At 44.2% G+C, this 17,334-nt stretch overlaps 1 protein-coding gene across 1 annotated transcript in view; it reads right to left on the reverse strand.

Annotated features, from left to right (window-relative positions):
* Positions 1–17,334, reverse strand: part of MOB4 (MOB family member 4, phocein) — a 78,084-nt gene that overhangs the window by 58,475 nt on the left and 2,275 nt on the right. The gene's annotated exons all lie outside the window — the stretch shown is intronic.

The following is a 17,334-nucleotide window of genomic DNA, read 5'->3' on the forward strand; positions in this document are numbered from 1 at the left end:
AAAATCAGCAGCAGTCTCATATGTTGCTAGTGGGACTGTTGGAGGAAGAATTTTCATAAAGAGTATCTTGGAGGGTGGTGAGAGATAGTATAATGGTTATGCCAAGAGACTCTCATGCCTGAGGCTCCAAAGTCCCAGGTCCAGGCCCCCGAACCATCATAAGCCATAGCTGAGCAGTGCTCTGGTAAACAAAATATAAAAATAAAAATAAAAAATAAGCTTGGAGCAGGGGTAGATAGCATAATGGTTATGCAAAGAGACTCTCATGTCTGAGGCTCCAAAGTCCCAGGTTCAGTTCCCCAACCATCATAAGCCAGAGTTGAGTAGTGCTCTAGTAAAAATAATAATAATAATAATAATAAATAAATAAATAATAAATAAATAAACTTGGAGATACGTTTGTGTTTAAGTATACACACGATTAGAACCTATATAACTCTGGCATAGCAATTACAATCTAGGAATTTGTTGGGACCATGTGTAAGCCTGACAGAGCTTAGGGAGAACCACCCCCGTCCTTGGATGGAGGTCTGAGAAGATAACCTCTTGGTAAGTCTCTCTCAACCAAGGTGAGCAAAAGGGGGGAAACTCAGACTTGGTTCTTTCCTTCTTGACTCTCAGGCCCACAGATACCCCAGTACTTCCCTCCATTAACTGCAGGCCACATGGCCGCAGATTCACTTATTCAAAGTAACCTTCTGATCACAGAAGAACACACCTTATCACACATTTCATCACACACCTCAGACCCCAGACAAGAGAAATTCCAAACTATATGGCCTTTTGATATCCATGTTCTCTCTGTCTCACCCTGCGGGTTTAACCCCTATGATTCTCTCAAATACCTTTGGATAATTAAGTTGCTTGTGTCATGGAGAATAACTGTCTTGTATCTCATCAATTCCTGTCATACCAGCCCCCTACCTTAGGGGCATGCCGACCGTTAAGTTGAAGCCTGTAATTTCTGACATATTTCAGTAATATTCCCTTTGTTTGTTTTTCTATTTAACTCATGTCCACCTTGCTAATAAACGAGTTCTGAGTTCTAAGTTAACACGCTGAGGAGCTCCCTGGTGTCTTTTAATTCGTGTCACCCCTGTCGTGAGCGAGAAAGAACCAGTCCGTTACCTTTCCCCTGGAGATCACCCCGCCAGAGAGAGACCCCTAAAGGAATTTTTTTTTTGGCCTCCAGGGCTATTGCTGGGGCTTGGGGCCTGCACTGCTCTTGGAGGCCATTTTGCTCATTTTGCTACCTTTGTTGTTATTGTTATTGTTGCCATTGCTGTTGGATAGGACAGAGAGAAAATCAAGAAAGGAGGGGAAGAAAGACACCTGCAGACCTGCTTCACCATCTGTGATGCGACCCCCCTGCAGGTGGGGAGTCGGGGGCTTGAACCCAGATCCTTATGCTGGTCCTTGCTATTCGCACTATGTGTGCTTAAGCCGCTGCACTACCATCTGTCACCCACAGTCTAGAAATTCTTATGGGTATGTTTATTCATATATGCAAAATAATTTATTCATTGTAGAAGTGTTCCAAGAGTATAAAATTAAAACTTAAGTGTGGGGGATGGGGGGTGGGGGTGGGGGAGGGGAGATAACATAATGGTTATGCAAACAGACTCTAATGCTTGAGACTCCAAAGTCCCAGGTCGAATTCCCTGCACCACTATAAGCCAGAGCTAAGCAGTGCTCTGGTATTAAAAAATAAATAAATAAAAGTAAAAAACAACTTAAATAACTGGGGCCGGGAAGTGAAGCATCTGCTTAAGCGCACATAGTACAAAGCACAAGGAGCCCCAGAAGGATCACATTTCGAGCCCTTGTCCACACCTGCAAGAGGGCTGCTTCACAAGTGGTGAAGCAGGTATGCAGGTTTCTTCCTCTCTCCCTCTCTTTCCCTCCTCTCAATTCTCTCTGTGCTAGCCAATAAAATGGAAAAAATGGCCTCCTGGAGCAGTGGATTCATAGTGCTGGCAAAGACCTCCAGCAATAACGCTAGAGGCAAAAAAGAAAGAAAAAATCCAGCAACCACATATGGAGGTGGGGAACAAAAAACAGTAATCTCAAATAAAAAAAAAAAAAGGAGGGCAGTTGGGCAGTAGCACAGCAGGTTAAGTGCACCTGGCTCGAAGCGCAAGGGCCCACATAAGGATCCGTGTTTGAGCCCCCGGCTCTCTACCTGTAGGGGAGTGACTTCACAGGCGGTGAAGGAGGTTTGTAAGTATCTCTCCCCCTCTCTGTCTTCCCCTCCTCTCTCCATTTCTCTTTGTCCTATCTAACAACGATGACATCAATAACAACAATAATAACTAAAACAATAAATAACAACAAGGGCAACAAAAAAGGGAAAATAAATAAATATAAAAAAGAGGGAAGCTAGGTGGTGGTGCCATTGTTTAAGTGCACATTACCATGCACAAGGACTTGAACCTGGTATCCCACCTACAGGCGGAAAGCTTCATAAGCTACAGATGTCTTTCTGTCTCTCTCCCTCTCTGTCCCACCCTCTCAATTTATCTGTTTATCATTTTTATCAAGTAAAATAAAGTTTAAAAAGGGGAGGGCGGGGCGGCGGCACACTAGGATAAGCACACATAGTACTGTTGGGACTATGTGTAAACCTGATAGAGCTTAGGGAGAACCACCCCCGTCCTTGGATGGAGGTCTGAGAAGATAACCTCTTGGTAAGTCTCTCTCAACCGAGGTGAGCACAAGGGGGGAAACTCAGACTTAGTTCTTTCCTTCTTGACTCTCAGGCCCACAGATACCCCAGTACTTCTCCCCATTAACTGCAGGCCACATGGCCGCAGATTCACTTATTCAAAGTCACCTTCTGATCACAGAAGAACACACCTCAGACCCCAGACAAGAGAAATTCCAAACTATATGGCCTTTTGATATCCGTCTTCTCTTTCTCTCACCCTGCGGGTTTAACCCGTATGCTTCTCTCAAATACCTTTGGATAATTAAGTTGCTTGTGTCATGGAGAATAACTGTCTTGTATCTCATCAATTTCTGTCATACCAGCCCCCTACATTAGGGGCATGCCGACCGTTAAGAAGCCTATAATTTCTGACATATTTCAGTAGTAATTCCCTTCGTTTGTTTTTCTATTTAACTCATGTCCACCTTGCTAATAAACGAGTTCTGAGTTCTGAACACGCTGGAGAGTTCCCTGGTGTCTTTTAATTCGTGTCACTCCTGTCGTGAGCGAGAAAGAACCAGTCTGTTACCTTCCCCTGGAGATCACCCCACCAGAGAGACCCCGACATGTACTGAGTGCTAGGGTTCCCCACCTGTTGGAGGGTCACTTCTCAAGCCAGGGGAAGCAAGCCTGAAGGTCTCTTGCTCTATCCCCTAGTTTCTCTCTTTTTTTATCCTATAAAATGGGAAAAAAAATGGTTACCAGAAGCAGCAGATTTGTAGTGCTGGCACTGTGCCCCAGCAATAACCCTGGAGGGGAAAAAAAAAAAAAGGCCCAGGAAGTAGCATAGAAGTTAGAGCTCTGTAGCTGCAAGCATGGTATCCTAAGTTAAATTCCTGGCACTCTGGCCAGACTCTTCCACGAAATAAATGTATCTTGAAAAAAAAAAGGGGGGGGAGGCCGGGCAGTGGTGCACTTGGTAGAGTACAGACATAGCATGTGTAAGTACCTGGGCTCGAACCCTTGGTTCTCACTTGCAGGGGGGAAGCTTGCAGGCAGTGGAGCAGGTAGCAGAGCAGTACTACAGGTGTCCCCCCTTTTATTTTTCTTTATTTCTTTATTCGGGAATTAATGTTTTAGATTCAACAGTAAATATAATAGTTTGTACATGCATAACATTCCCCAGTTTCCCATTTAACAATACAACCCCCACTATTTCATTTATCATCCTTCATGGACCTATATTCTCCCCACCTACCCACCCACCCCAGAGTCTTTTACTTGGGTGCAATATCCCAATTCCATTTCAGGTTTTACTTGTGTTTTCTTTTCTGATCTTGTTTCTCAACTTCGGCCTGAGAGTGAGATCATCCCATATTCAGCCTTCTCTTTCTGACTTATTTCACTCAACATGATTTTTTCAAGGTCCATCCAAGATCGGCTGAAAATGGTGAAGTCACCATTTTTTACAGCTGAGTAGTATTCCATTGTGTATATATACCACAACTTGCTCAGCCACTCATCTGTTGTTGGACACCTGGGTTGCTTCCAGGTTTTGGCTATTACAAATTGTGCTGCCAAGAACATATGTGTACACAGATCTTTTTGGATGGATGTGTTGGGTTCCTTAGGATATATCCCCAGGAGGGGAATTGCAGGGTCATAGGGTAGGTCCATTTCTAGCCTTCTGAGAGTTCTCCAGACTGTTCTCCACAGAGGTTGGACCAATTGACATTCCCACCAGCAGTGCAGGAGGGTTCCTTTGAGCCCACACCCTCTCCAGCATTTGCTGCTGTTACCTTTTCTGATGTATGACATTCTCACAGGAGTGAAGTGATATCTCATTGTTGTCTTGATTTGCATTTCTCTGACAGAGACTTGGAGCATTTTTTCATGTGTTTCACAGCCTTTTGGATCTCTTCTGTGGTGAATATTTTGTCCAAGTCCTCCCACCATTTTTGGATGGGGTTATTTGTTGTTTTGTTGTTGAGTCTGGCAAGCTCTTTGTATATGTTGGTTATTAAACTCTTATCTGATGGATGGCATGTAAAGATCTTCTCCCATTCTGTGAGGGGTCTCTTGGTTTGGGTAGTGGTTTCTTTTGCTGTGAAGAAGCTTTTTAATTTGATGTCGTCCCATAGGTTTATACTTGCCTTAGTCTTCCTTGTAATTGGATTCGTTTCATTGAAAATGTCTTTAAAATTTATGCAGAAAAAAGTTCTGCCAATATTTTCCTCTAAGTATCTGATAGTTTCTGGTCTAACATCCAAGTCCTTGATCCACTTAGAATTTACTTTTGTATTTGGTGAAATACAGTGATTCAGTTTCATTCTTCTGCATGTTTCAACCCATTGTTTCCAACACCATTTGTTGAAGAGACTCTACTTTCCCCATGTAATAGTCTGGGCCCCTTTGTCAAAGATTAGATGTCCATACGTGTGAGGCCTCATTTCTGGGCTCTCAATTCTATTCCACTGGTCAGTGTGTCTGTTCATGTTCCAGTACCAAGCAGTTTTGATGACAATGGCCCTATAATACAGTTTGAGATCTGGGAGTGTGATGCCTCCATTTCTGTTCTTTTTTCTCAAGATTGTTTTGGCAATTCTAGGTCTTTTCTGGTTCCAGATAAACATTTGTAGCATTTGTTCTATTCTCCTAAAAAATGTGCTTGGAATCTTGATGGGGATAGCATTAAATTTGTAGAGGGCTCTGGGTAATATATTCATTTTGATGATGTTAATTCTTCCAACCCATGAACATGGAATATCTTTCCACTTCTTTGTGTCTTTTTCAATTTCTTTGAGTAGTGACTCATAATTTTCAGTATACAAGTCTTTCACTTCTTTGGTTAGGTTTATTCCTAGATATTTTATTGTTTTTGTTGCTATAGAAAAAGGAACTGATTTCTGGATTTCAATTTCTTCTAACTTACTGTTTGCATAGAGGAATGCCACTGACTTTTGAATGTTAATTTTATAGCCTGACACCTTACTGTATTGCCTGATGATTTCCAAAAGCTTCTTGCTGGATTCCTTAGGTTTTTCCATGTATACTATAATGTCATCTGCAAATAAGGAGAGTTTGACTTCTTCTCTTCCAATCTGTATCCCTTTAATTCCATGCTGCCTGATTACTATGGCAAGAACTTCCAACACGGGGGTCGGACGGTGGCGCAGTGGGTTAAGCGCATGTGGCGCAAAGCTCAGGGACCAGCGTAAGGATCCCGGTTCGAGCCCCCGGCTCCCCACCTGCAGGGGAGTCGCTTCACAGGCGGTGAAGCAGGTCTGCAGGTGTCTATCTTTCTCTCCCCTTCTCTGTCTTCCCCTCCTCTTTCCATTTCTCTCTGTCCTATACAACAACGAATTGCGTCAACAAGGGCAAGGACAGTGTGGGCGAAGATATCCACTTATATTGGCAGGTCTGGTCGAGCGTAGATGTGGGAAATGAACTTAGATGATGCCGCATCCCGACGAATATCTGGCGGGGCGATGTTGCTAAGAACTGGCAGCCATGGAACCGGGGTGGAATGGATGGTTCCAGAAATTATCCTCATGGAGGAATATAATTTGAAATCGACCAAGTGGACATGGGGGCTACGGAACCATACTGGGGCACAGTATTCTGCAGTGGAATAGCATAATGCCAGAGATGATGATCGTAGTGTGGAAGTGCTCGCGCCCCATGAGGAGCTGGCCAGTCTTGCAATGATGTTATTCCTCACGCCCACCTTTGCTGCAGTTTTTATGAGATGTTTGTGAAATGACAGGGTGCGATCGAGAGTAACGCCAAGATAGACTGGCTGGGCTTCATGCAGGATTCTCGTATTGCCAAGCTGCACATTAAGCTCACGTGAGGCCAAGGCATGGTGTAGATGGAAAACAGATGATACCGTTTTTGCAGTGCTAGGGATTAGTCGCCATTTTTTACAGTAATCAGATATCAGAGACATATCTTTCATGAGTGTTTCCTCAAGGATGTCAAACTTGGATTCCTGAGTTGCACAGCAGATGTCATCGGCGTAGATGAACTTCCTTGAAGAAGTTTCTGGAAGGTCATTGATGCAAATATTAAATAGCGTAGGAGCCAGAACAGAGCCCTGGGGTAGGCCATTTGAGACAAGTCTCCATCTGCTAGACTTGTCACCCATTTTGGAGAAGAAACGATATAGTGTTGGCTACCCATGGAGGCAGGCATCTTGAGATCTTTTAAACTATCAATAGGCTTCTTAGCTTAATCACTGACTCCTGACCAAGAGATAAAGCAGGGTTTGGCAGAGATAATCCAGTGGTTATGCAAAGAGACTTTCACAGCCCCTCAGCTATGCCATTGAGGTATAGGTCTTCTGAGTTTCCTAGTTAGATCTCTGTCCCCTGGTGTCCCTTCCTGTCCCTGCTCCAGATTCTGAGGGTAGTAGCAATGGAGACTCAGAGTTGCACTTGGTGAGTCTCTGGGGAGTCCTCTCCTCCCTTAAGCTGTCCCCTTGTTGGTGGAGCAGACTGGAGGTGGTGTCTCAACTGATAAACTGCTGAACTGTTAGCAGTCACTTAATCTCTCCTTAGGCCCCTCTCTCATCTCTGTCACCAGCCACACGTGTTTGTACTCACTGGTGATTTACTGGGTTCCTGTGGTCTTTCTAGTCCTGTCTTGTTTCGGTCCAGAGTGGTCTCCTTTGGTATTCCTAGTTGATCCGGGAGAGGAGAGGAGAGGAGAGGAGAGAAAGCGATCTGCTGCTCGTAGCTCCGCCTCCCTTTTTTTTCTTTTTCATTCTCCCTCTCTATTTCTGTCTTTTTCTCTGTGTCTCCCCCCTCCCCTTTTTTTGGCTCCAGGTTTATCACTTGGGCTCAGTGCAAGTACTAGGAATCAATTCTGTGGCCATCTTTTCGATTTTTTTTTTGAGAGGACAGAGAGAAATTGAGAAGGGAGGGGGAGATAAAGAAGGAGAAGAAAAGACAGACACCTGCAGACCTGTTTCACGGTTTGTGGGCGATGCCCTGCAGGTGGGGGCTCTAACCGGGATCTTTAAGCTGATCCTTGCCCTTCATACTATGTGCTCTTAACCCGCTGCGCCACCTCTCACCCCCCATTTCTGTCTCTGTTAGAAAGAAATAAAAAAATAAAAGTTGTAATTAATGTAGAAGATTTTTAAAAATAACTTAATTGTATAGAGCACTAATTTGCCATTTGTGGGACCCAGGTTTGAGCCCAGCTCTCACTGCATTGAGAAAAGCTTTTCCTTTTCTATCTTCCTCCCTGTCTTGCTTTTTTTATCTGAAAAGGCCCAAAGATGACACTCCCGGTCCCCCAAAAATCATTAAAAATAGAACTATCAGTGAGTCAGGCAGTAGTGCAGCAGGTTAAGCGCATGTGGTGCAAAGCGCAAAGACCAGCATAAGAATCCCAGTTCGAGCCCCTGGCTCCCCTCTTGCAGGGGAGTCACTTCACAAGTGGTGAAGCAGATCTGCAGGTGTCTATCTTTCCCCATCTCTGTCTTCCCCTCCTCTCTCCATTTCTCTCTGTCCTATCCAATAACAATGACATCAAGAACAACAACAATAATAACTACAACAATAACAAGGGCAACAGAAAGTAAAACAAATAAATATTTTTAAAAAATAGAACTATCATATTACAATCCCATTACTGGGGGGGATTTATCCAAAAGAAATAAAATCAGGATCTCAAAGGAATATCAGCACACCCACACAGCACTTTTTACAGTAGCCAAGAAGTGGGATTAACCTAAATGCTCATATTTGATAAATTGGTTTGTCAGTGATAAATTGATAAAATTGCAGTGAAATATTGTTCAGCTTTCCATAAATGTAATCCTGTAGTAGTGACACGGACGAACCTTGGGAGGTTATGTGAATTAAGCCATTGGCTGGACAAATGTGCATGATCCCAATCATACTATGTATCTAAGATATTCAGACTTGGGCCAAGGAGCTAAATCAGCCTCCATAGCACCATCTTACACAGCTGACCCCCAAAGGTTGCAGGTCCAACCCAACCTCACCATATGCCAGAGTTGATCTCTTTTTCTCATCTCTCTCATTCACCATCATCCTTTCATAATAAATCTTTTTGTTTTTCCTTTTCTTTTTTTCCCCCCAGAGCACTGCTCAGGTCTGGCTTATGGTAATGCTGGGGGTTGAACCTGAGACTCTGCTGTCTCTTTGCGGCGGCGCAAGCACTCTCTCTAACTCTGCAACTCTCCAACTCTGGAACTCTGGCGGAGTTCCTAGGGGCCCGCGAAACTAACTGGACTGATCCAATTTTCTTGGCGGGGGAGGGCTAGAACAAACCAATGTAAAGCATACAACAATTCCCCCTTTTCTTTTTAACTAAATGACTACAGTATCAAGTGTGTGGGGTGAACAGAAACCTATATCATACAGGCATTTTTAAAAAAGAAACTGGCACAAACATGGAGAAACATGCAAGCAAGTAACAAGAACCAGTGTGCTGCCAAGGGAAGGCCTGAGGGGGCCATTTTTGCCTCTGTGGGCAAAACTTTATCAGCTTAAAAAAACATTTCTTGCCTCTGGGGGGCGTACTTGCGTCGACAGGCATTTGCATGGGGGCGGGGAATGGCCTAGAGTCCCAAATGCAGCTGGCTGCAATTTACTTACTATGAAACAAAACTTGTTATTAGCATATTTCTAATAGAGAAGGAATTTGAGACTTTTACATAGCAACAACGTCTTTTTAACCTTTTGTTACACCCATTCAAGATGGAGTCAGGAAAGGAAACTTCAGGCATGAGAATAATTAGCATAGCCATTGTGGGATCTACCATTTCTAATAGAGAAGGTAATGGAGAGTTTTACATATCAACAAGTCTATTTAACCTTTTGTTTAGACCAACTTAGTTAAAATATATTGATTGTTAACTAATTTTTACCTCAGACTCTAAATGTAAGTTAATTTTATCTTTATGAGAATTACGTTGAAAACCTTTTTCATTTCACTTTGTCTAGTAAGAATTTAGCCTTAAAGTTACTGTTTACCAAACTTTAAACATACACATAAACGTGGTCATTAATACACAAGGAGAGAAACCTTTGTTATGAAGACATGTCATTTTAAACACAAATTTAAATCTGTACTGTCTTAGTTGTTGGGGGGGGGTTCACCATCCGGAGGTGGCTTCCTGCACAGCTTCACTTCTAGGAATTGCAGGTTGCGATCTCTGCACAAATCTCTGCGTACTCCAGCTTGTCTGCCTTCAGACCGGACCGGCAGCTGGAGATCTTGTGTGCCCAGTTTTGGCAGGGAGCCCGGGGTCCGGGATCGTTACAGAATTCATAGCAAGAGGGCAGGCAGGCCAGTTTTGTAGAAGGCGTGGGCCTAGGTGCCCAGGGGTGGCGGCCATGATAGGCCGCCACGGCCCTGCCCCATGGCCCTGCCATGTCTGCTGCCCTGCTCGCAGTGGCCGAGCAGCGTGGAGGGATCACACGTCCAGTGCCCTGCGCCACGCGGTGGAGAGCCGGCTCCTGTGGGCTGGCCTGCGTGCTGGCATCAGGCTCCTGCGTGCTGGCATCGGGCTCCAGCGTGTTGGCATCGGGCTCCAGCGTGTTGGCATCGGGCACCTGCGTGCTGGCGTCAGCCTCCTGCGGGCTGCGGGCGTGGTGTGCGGGGTTGTCTGGGCAGAGCCGGCTGGCTGGCTGTTTAACCAGGTGGAAACAGCAGCTCCGCGCATCGCCTCCCACCCGCTGGCTATTCCCGCTGGCTGTTCTGAGTTCGCCCGAGCGAGTGGAAACCACAGAGTGGTCCAGAGATAAATGTTCCAGAAACAGCAAAACAGTCTCGTGAAGAAAGAGCAGAGGCCTTTGGAGATCTCTTCACAAGCAGAAGAGAAGGCCATAGTGCATAGGTAGCCAAATTGTCTTTACTTATCTGAGAGATGCGCAGGTCAGGTCCACGTGGGCGCCATTTGTCGTTAAAATTTTCGACTGGCTCTAGCTGGCCGGGCTAGCTTCACGGGCGGGTAACAGAGATGCGGAGACAACGGCTGGGCAGGGAAGCTGTATTTCTTTATTCAGGAACAACGATTCATAAACTAAACCAAACTAATCACCAAACAGAACTCTGCTGTCTCTTTGCGGCGGCGCAAGCACTCTCTCTAACTCTGCAACTCTCCAACTCTGGAACTCTGGAACTCTGGCGGGGTTCCTAGGGGCGGGGCCAAGCAGGCCCGCGAAACTAACTGGACTGATCCAATTTTCTTGGCGGGGGAGGGCTAGAACAAACCAATGTAAAGCATACAACAGTCGTCGATGTTGGATAGGTCAGAGAAATGGAGAGGAGGGGAAGACAGAGAGGGGAGAGAAAGATAGACACCTGCAGACCTGCTTCACCGCCTGTGAACTGACTCCCCTGTAGGTGGGGAGCCATAGGCTTGAACTGGGATCCTTAAGCCTGTTTTTGCGCTTTGTGCCATGTGCGCTTAACCCGAGCTGCCACCCGACTCCCGGTTAACAACTTTTATGCCTGAGGTTCTTATTTTATTTTTTATACAGGTGAGCTCCATGCATGGTGAAGTTGTTTGGCTTTTCATCACAGAGTAAATGGGATGCATTGGATCAACCTTCTCGTGGTGCATCCCGTGAGTACCCATTCATTGGGGAAACTGACGATCCTTCCTAGCCGACTGAATCCACATGTATCCCAGTCACTTTTAAAGCCAGCAACAAGCAGCTCCTGACAGCTTTCAACCTGACTCTGTTGACTGGCTACGGAAGAAGGGCAAACGCTAGAAGAACAGAGTAAACAAAGACATATAAATGAATGTGTGTGTGTGTGTGTAATTTTTATTTTCATAATTTTAACGTAATATTTCATTGTCACCAGGGTTGTCACTGGGGCTCAGTGCCAGCACTACGAATCCATATTAAACCAGAGCTGAGCAGTGTTCCAATAAACTACCTCTGTAATATTTTTTCTTTTTTCTTAATAGATGGGGATGAGGAGCCTTCCTATTCTTTTTTTAAAAATTTTAAAATTATCTTTACTTATTGGATAGAGACAGTCAGAAATCAAGAGGGAAGGGGGTGATAGAGAGGGAGAGAGACAGAGAGACACTGCAGCCTTGCTTCATCACTCATGAAGCTTTCCCCCTGCAGGTGGGGACTGGGGACTCGAACCCAGGTCCTTGTGCATTGTAATATGTGTGCTCTACCAGGTACGCCTCCAGGTGCGCCACCACCAAGACCCCTTTTTAATTTTTAAGGTTTCTTTGTGTATAATAGTGGCAGGCAAGGAAGTTAGACAAGTTACCGTCTACCTTTCACCTGTCTATGAGGCAAGAAAATCACATAGGGTAGACATGATTATGTCTATAGTTCTTGGCACAGTATCACTGGTATGAAAAATTCTAATTAGAAATTTACATATTTTACCTTGATTATTCAGAAAGAAAATAACATGCTGTTTGGTTGTCAGAGAAGTCAGGATGCATTTTTGCATAGAGATTTTTTTTTTTTTTTTGCCTCCAGGGAGGGTTATCGCTGGAGCTTGGTGCCTGCACTATGGATCTACTGCTTCTGGTGGCCATTTTTTTTCCATTTTGTTATTGCTTAGGACAGAGAAAAATTGAGAGAGAAGGGGAAGATAGAGAGGGAAAGACAGACACCTGCTGACCTGCTTGTGAAGTGACACACACCCTGTCCCCAGAGGTGGGGAGCTGGGGGCTCAAACCCTATCTGGGATCTTTGCTCGGGTCCTTGTGCTTCATTCTATGTGCTCTTAACCCAGTAGGCCGCTGCCTGGCTCCCAAAAAATATTTTGTGACATGTGCGATCAACTAGGTGTGCCACCACCCAGTCCCTCTGAAAAAATTTTGAAATGTGGTTTTTGCACTCCCTTATCTCTAGACTAAATCTCTAATGCTAAAACTATTTTTCCTATTTTATCAATATAATCCACATTATTTTTTTTCCCCCAGAGCACTGTTCAGCTCTGGCTTATGGTGTGTAAGGTGGGGGGGCAGGGGGAAGGGGAGGATTGAACCTGGGTCTTTGGAGCCTCAGGTATGAGAATCTCTTTTCATAATGAGTATGCTATCTACCCCCACCCTAATCCACAATATCTTTAAAAATTTACTTTTTGGGGAGGTTGGGTGGTGACACACTTGGTTAAGCATGTAGTATGAAGCACAAGGAACTGGGTTCGAGCTCCCACTCCCCACCTGTAGGGGGGACACTTCAGGAGTGGTGAAGCGGATCTCCAAGCATCTATCCTCTCTTCCTATCTCCCATCCTCTCAATTTCTATCTTATCCAATTAAAAAAAAAAAAAGAAAGAAAGCCACCAGGAACAGTAGAAAAAATATTTCTTTTTCTACTGGGGCACTACTCAGCTTTGGCTTAGTATGTCCTGAGGCTTGAAGTTGGGACCTCAAAAACTCAGGCATGAAAGTCTTTTTTCCATCACTACAATGCTGTTTCTCCAGGCTCCCCACAATTTATTTTTTCTGTCTCTTTTTATCTACCAGGGGTATTGGGAAGCTTGGTGCTTGCATGAATCCACCACTCCCAGTAGCCACTTTTTTCTTTTTTTGATGGGACAGAGAAATTGAGAGGGGAAGATGTCAGGCTGAGCTTCACTGACGGGAGACCGACGACCAGGGACTCATGGTTGAGCTGTACGCAGTATCTCTTTATTCATGCAGGACGCAGCGCAATCTATACCAAGCTAGACTAAACTAACTAAAACGAACAATGTTGTCTTTATATATACTTCCCAAGTAGGGTGTGAACAGGATGTGACGCAGAGAGGGTGGAGAGAAAAGTGAGTGGTGAAAATCAGGGTGTGACAAGGAGAGGATCAGGGTGTGACAAGGAGAGGGGGTGGAGCAGGTGAGAATTCTACCACTAAACCACCAATGCCCTGGAGGGAAGGTGGTGCTTTATGTAAATGTAAAAGTGATTTATGTAAATAGACGGCAGTGATTATGTAAATAGAATACAGTGGTTATGTAAATAGAATGCAGTGTTAAGCAGGGGGGATTTAAACCAAATGAAACAGAAGGGGTTTTTAAAAGCAGAATTAGAAGATACCAACAGGAAGAGAAAAAGACATCTAAACCTCTGCTTCACAGGTGAAGCTCCCCCACATACAGGTGGGGGCTTGAGGCTCTACCTGGGGTTCTTGCTCATAAGTGCACTCACCACCACCTGGCCCCTCCCAGAATCTATTTATTTATTTAGCAGGTATGCTCTCTTACCAGATTTATACAGTGCAAATAAATAAATATTCTGATTTAGTAAGTTATCTCCAAAATAAAATTTAAGTATACCAGATAATCCAAGGATGAAGAACCAAGGTGTAGCAAACTGTTGTCTAATTTGCTTGGGCCTTGAAAAAACATTAAGAGAATAATGGACTGGGGAATGCTATGCATGTACAAACTATTGTACTTACTGTTGAATGTAAAACATTAATTCCCCCCCCAAAAAATAGTGAAAATAAATAAATAAAGAGAATAATGGAAAAGATACGGCCTTTTAACTAAATCCCATTTTTTAATTTTTGGACCAAATTCTTTTTAATTTATTTATTTCCTTTTAGTTGGCCTTGTTTTATTGTTGTGGTTATTAATGTCATTGTTGTTGGATGGGACAGAGAGAAATGGAGCGAGGAGGGGAAGACAGAGAGAAAGACAGACACCTGCAGACCTGCATCACCGCCTGTGAAGCCATTCCCCTACAAGTGGGAACCCATAGGGCTCCAACCGGGATCCTTCCATGAGTCCTTGCACTTTGCACCACCTGCGCTTAACCCGCTACACTACCTACGGCCTGAATCCCTGGACCGAATTCTTATTGGTGCAATTTCCCAGTCACATGTCCTTTAACAAGTTTTCTCATCCCTTGTAAATTGTTCAAGTTGAAAAACACATAAGGAAGGAATTGCACCAAAGTAAAAGTCTCTGGTGTGGGTGGGTGGGTGGGGGGAAGAGTACAGGTCCTGGAAAAGGATGACAACCTAGTGGGGGTTGTACTGTTATGTGGAAAACTGAGAAATGTTATGCATGTACAAACTATTGTCTTCACTATCAACTGTAAAACATTAATCCCCCATTAAAGGGGGAAAAAAGCATAAGGAAGTTATCTAGTTATGCTAGGAGCACAGTAGGAAGTTGATAGTCCACTTAAGATGCTTTCAAAAAGCTTTTGTGGGGGTTAAGTGCACGTGGCTGTCCAAGGAAGTCTGGTCGGCTTCTTGAACCTGGTGGTTGAAAAGAGGGTTAACGGGGAGTTGGGTGGTAGTGCAGTGGGTAAAGCACAGGTGACGCAAAGGACAAGGACCTGCATAAGGATCCATTTTGAGCCCTTGGCTCCCCACCTGCAGCGGAGTTGCTTCACAGGCAGTGAAGCAGGTCTCCAGGTGTTTCTCTCCCCTCGTCTTCCCCTTCTCTCCATTTCTCTGTCCTATCAACAACGACGACATTAATAACTACAACAATAAAATCAACAAGGGCAACAAAAGGGAATATGCAAAAAAAAAAAATCTTAAAAAAAAAAGCTTTTGTGGGAGTTGGGCAGTAGCATAGCAGGTGGGGGGGTGGGGAGGGGCTTGAACCGGGACCCTTATGCGGGTCCTTGCGCTGTGCCACATGCCCCTAACTCACTGTGCTACCGCCCGCTCCCCCCCCATTAAAGTCTTAATGTCTAAGCTGCTATAGTTAAGTCAAGCTATTTATTAACTTGAGTCAGCTTCCTCTGTTAAATTCAATAAAATATATTGAAGACATACTCATTATGAACACTTAAGATACTACCAGTATCATTATGGTCGGCACCAGCATTGATGGAAATGTGTAAGTAGAATTAATCTGACAAACTAGCTAATAAAAGGTTTAAAGGATAGTTCTGGATATCTGAAGATGGGCTGCTTATGTACATATTTGTTTTGCCCTTTCAGAGTGATTTTAGTTACTGTTTAACCATCCTATGCTTCATCTGCAAGAACATTAGCTAAAATATTAGCTGAACTTATCTTTCAGTGCCATATATACCAGAGCACTGCTTAGCTCTGATTTAAGATGGGGGTAGGGACTGAAGCTGGGACTTTATGGACCCTCAGGCAGGAGTCTCTTTGTATAACCACTATGCAATCCCCCCCTTAAAATTTTATTTAATAGAGATACAATGAGACCGGAGCACTGCTTAGTTCTGGTGATGTTGGGGACTGAACCTGTTATTGCAGAATCTCAGGCATGAAATCCTTAGCAAAATCATTGTGCTGTCAATGCAGTCCTTCCTCTGCTTCTTTAAAGATAGATACCTATTTACCGGAGCACTGCTTAGCTCAGGTATGTGTGGGCTAGTACTGGGGATTCAACCTGGGATCTTTGGTGCCTCAGGCATGAGTCGGCCATGCCATGGATAAATCTTAAGAGACGCTCATGCCTGAGGCTCCAAAATCCCCAATTTAGTCTCCTGCACCACAATAAGCCAGAGAAGAGTAGTGCTTTGGTTACAATAAAGCCAAACAGGTTGTGGCACATTTTGTTGAGTACACATGTGCTCAGCCAGGCATGCAAGGCTCAAACCCTAGGCCCCCACCTGCAGAGTAAGCTTCGTGTGAAGCAAGTGCTACAGGTGTACCCCATTTCCTCTCAGAGCAAACCTATGAAAGGGAGGGGGGGAAAAATGGCTGCTGTATAGCAAGCCCAATGATTACCAGGTGGCAGCTTTAAAAAAAAAAAAAAGAAACTTTCGTATACTCACCAGCACCAGTTAGAAAACTGTAGCTAGGGAGTCAGGTGGTAGCACTGTGGGTTAGATGCATGTGGCGGAAGCAGGAAAGCATCCCCGGCTCCCCACCTGCAGGGGAGTGGCTTCACAGGAGGTGAAGCAGGTCTGCAGATGTCAATCTTTCTCCCTCTCTGTCTTCCCCTCCTCTCTCCATTTTTCTGTCCTGTCCAACAATGACAACATCAACAACAATAATAACTACAACAATAAAAACAAAGGCAACAAAAAGGAAATAAATATTAAAAATCTTAAAAAATTAGAAAACTGTAGATAAACGGCTGGGGAAATAAATGGTGGCCTTACATAGTAGACTACAGGAGCTGTCAGAGCAGTTTTTCCATCTAATTTCTCCAACATGAGAGGAAAAAAATAAAGCATCACTGGCATATGCAATACAGGGAACTAAACTCAGGATCTCATGCTTGAGGGACTATTGTTTTATTGTGCCAACTTCCAGGTGGCCTTAAGCTTAAAAAAAAAAAAAGATTAGAGGGGCTGGGTGGTAGCCATCTGGTTGAGCACATGTGTTGCAATGTGTAAGGACCTGTGTTTGAGGCCCCTGGTCCCCAACTGCAGGGGGAAAGCTTTGCAAGTGGTGAAGCAGTGTTACAGGTGTCTCTCTCCCTTCTTGACTTCTGTCTACTCAATAAAGTTAATAATAAAAAAAATAAGACTCAAGTATTGCACCAGAGACCCTAGAGTTCAGGTCTTGGAACATGGCAGGAAGACCAAGTGGGGGTTGAATGGAATGTGGAAAACTGAGAATTGTTACACATATACAAACAAACCACTGTATTTTACTGTTGACTGTAAACCTCTTGGGATTCACTTCTAATAAGACTGTTCATTAAACTTATTTATTCATTCATGAGGCAGACAGGAGAGAAAGAACCAGACATCACTCTGGCACGTGCACTGCTGGGAA

Source organism: Erinaceus europaeus, chromosome 7 (genome assembly GCF_950295315.1).
Source record: "Erinaceus europaeus chromosome 7, mEriEur2.1, whole genome shotgun sequence".
In the NCBI taxonomy this organism is placed as follows: Eukaryota; Metazoa; Chordata; class Mammalia; order Eulipotyphla; family Erinaceidae; genus Erinaceus; species Erinaceus europaeus.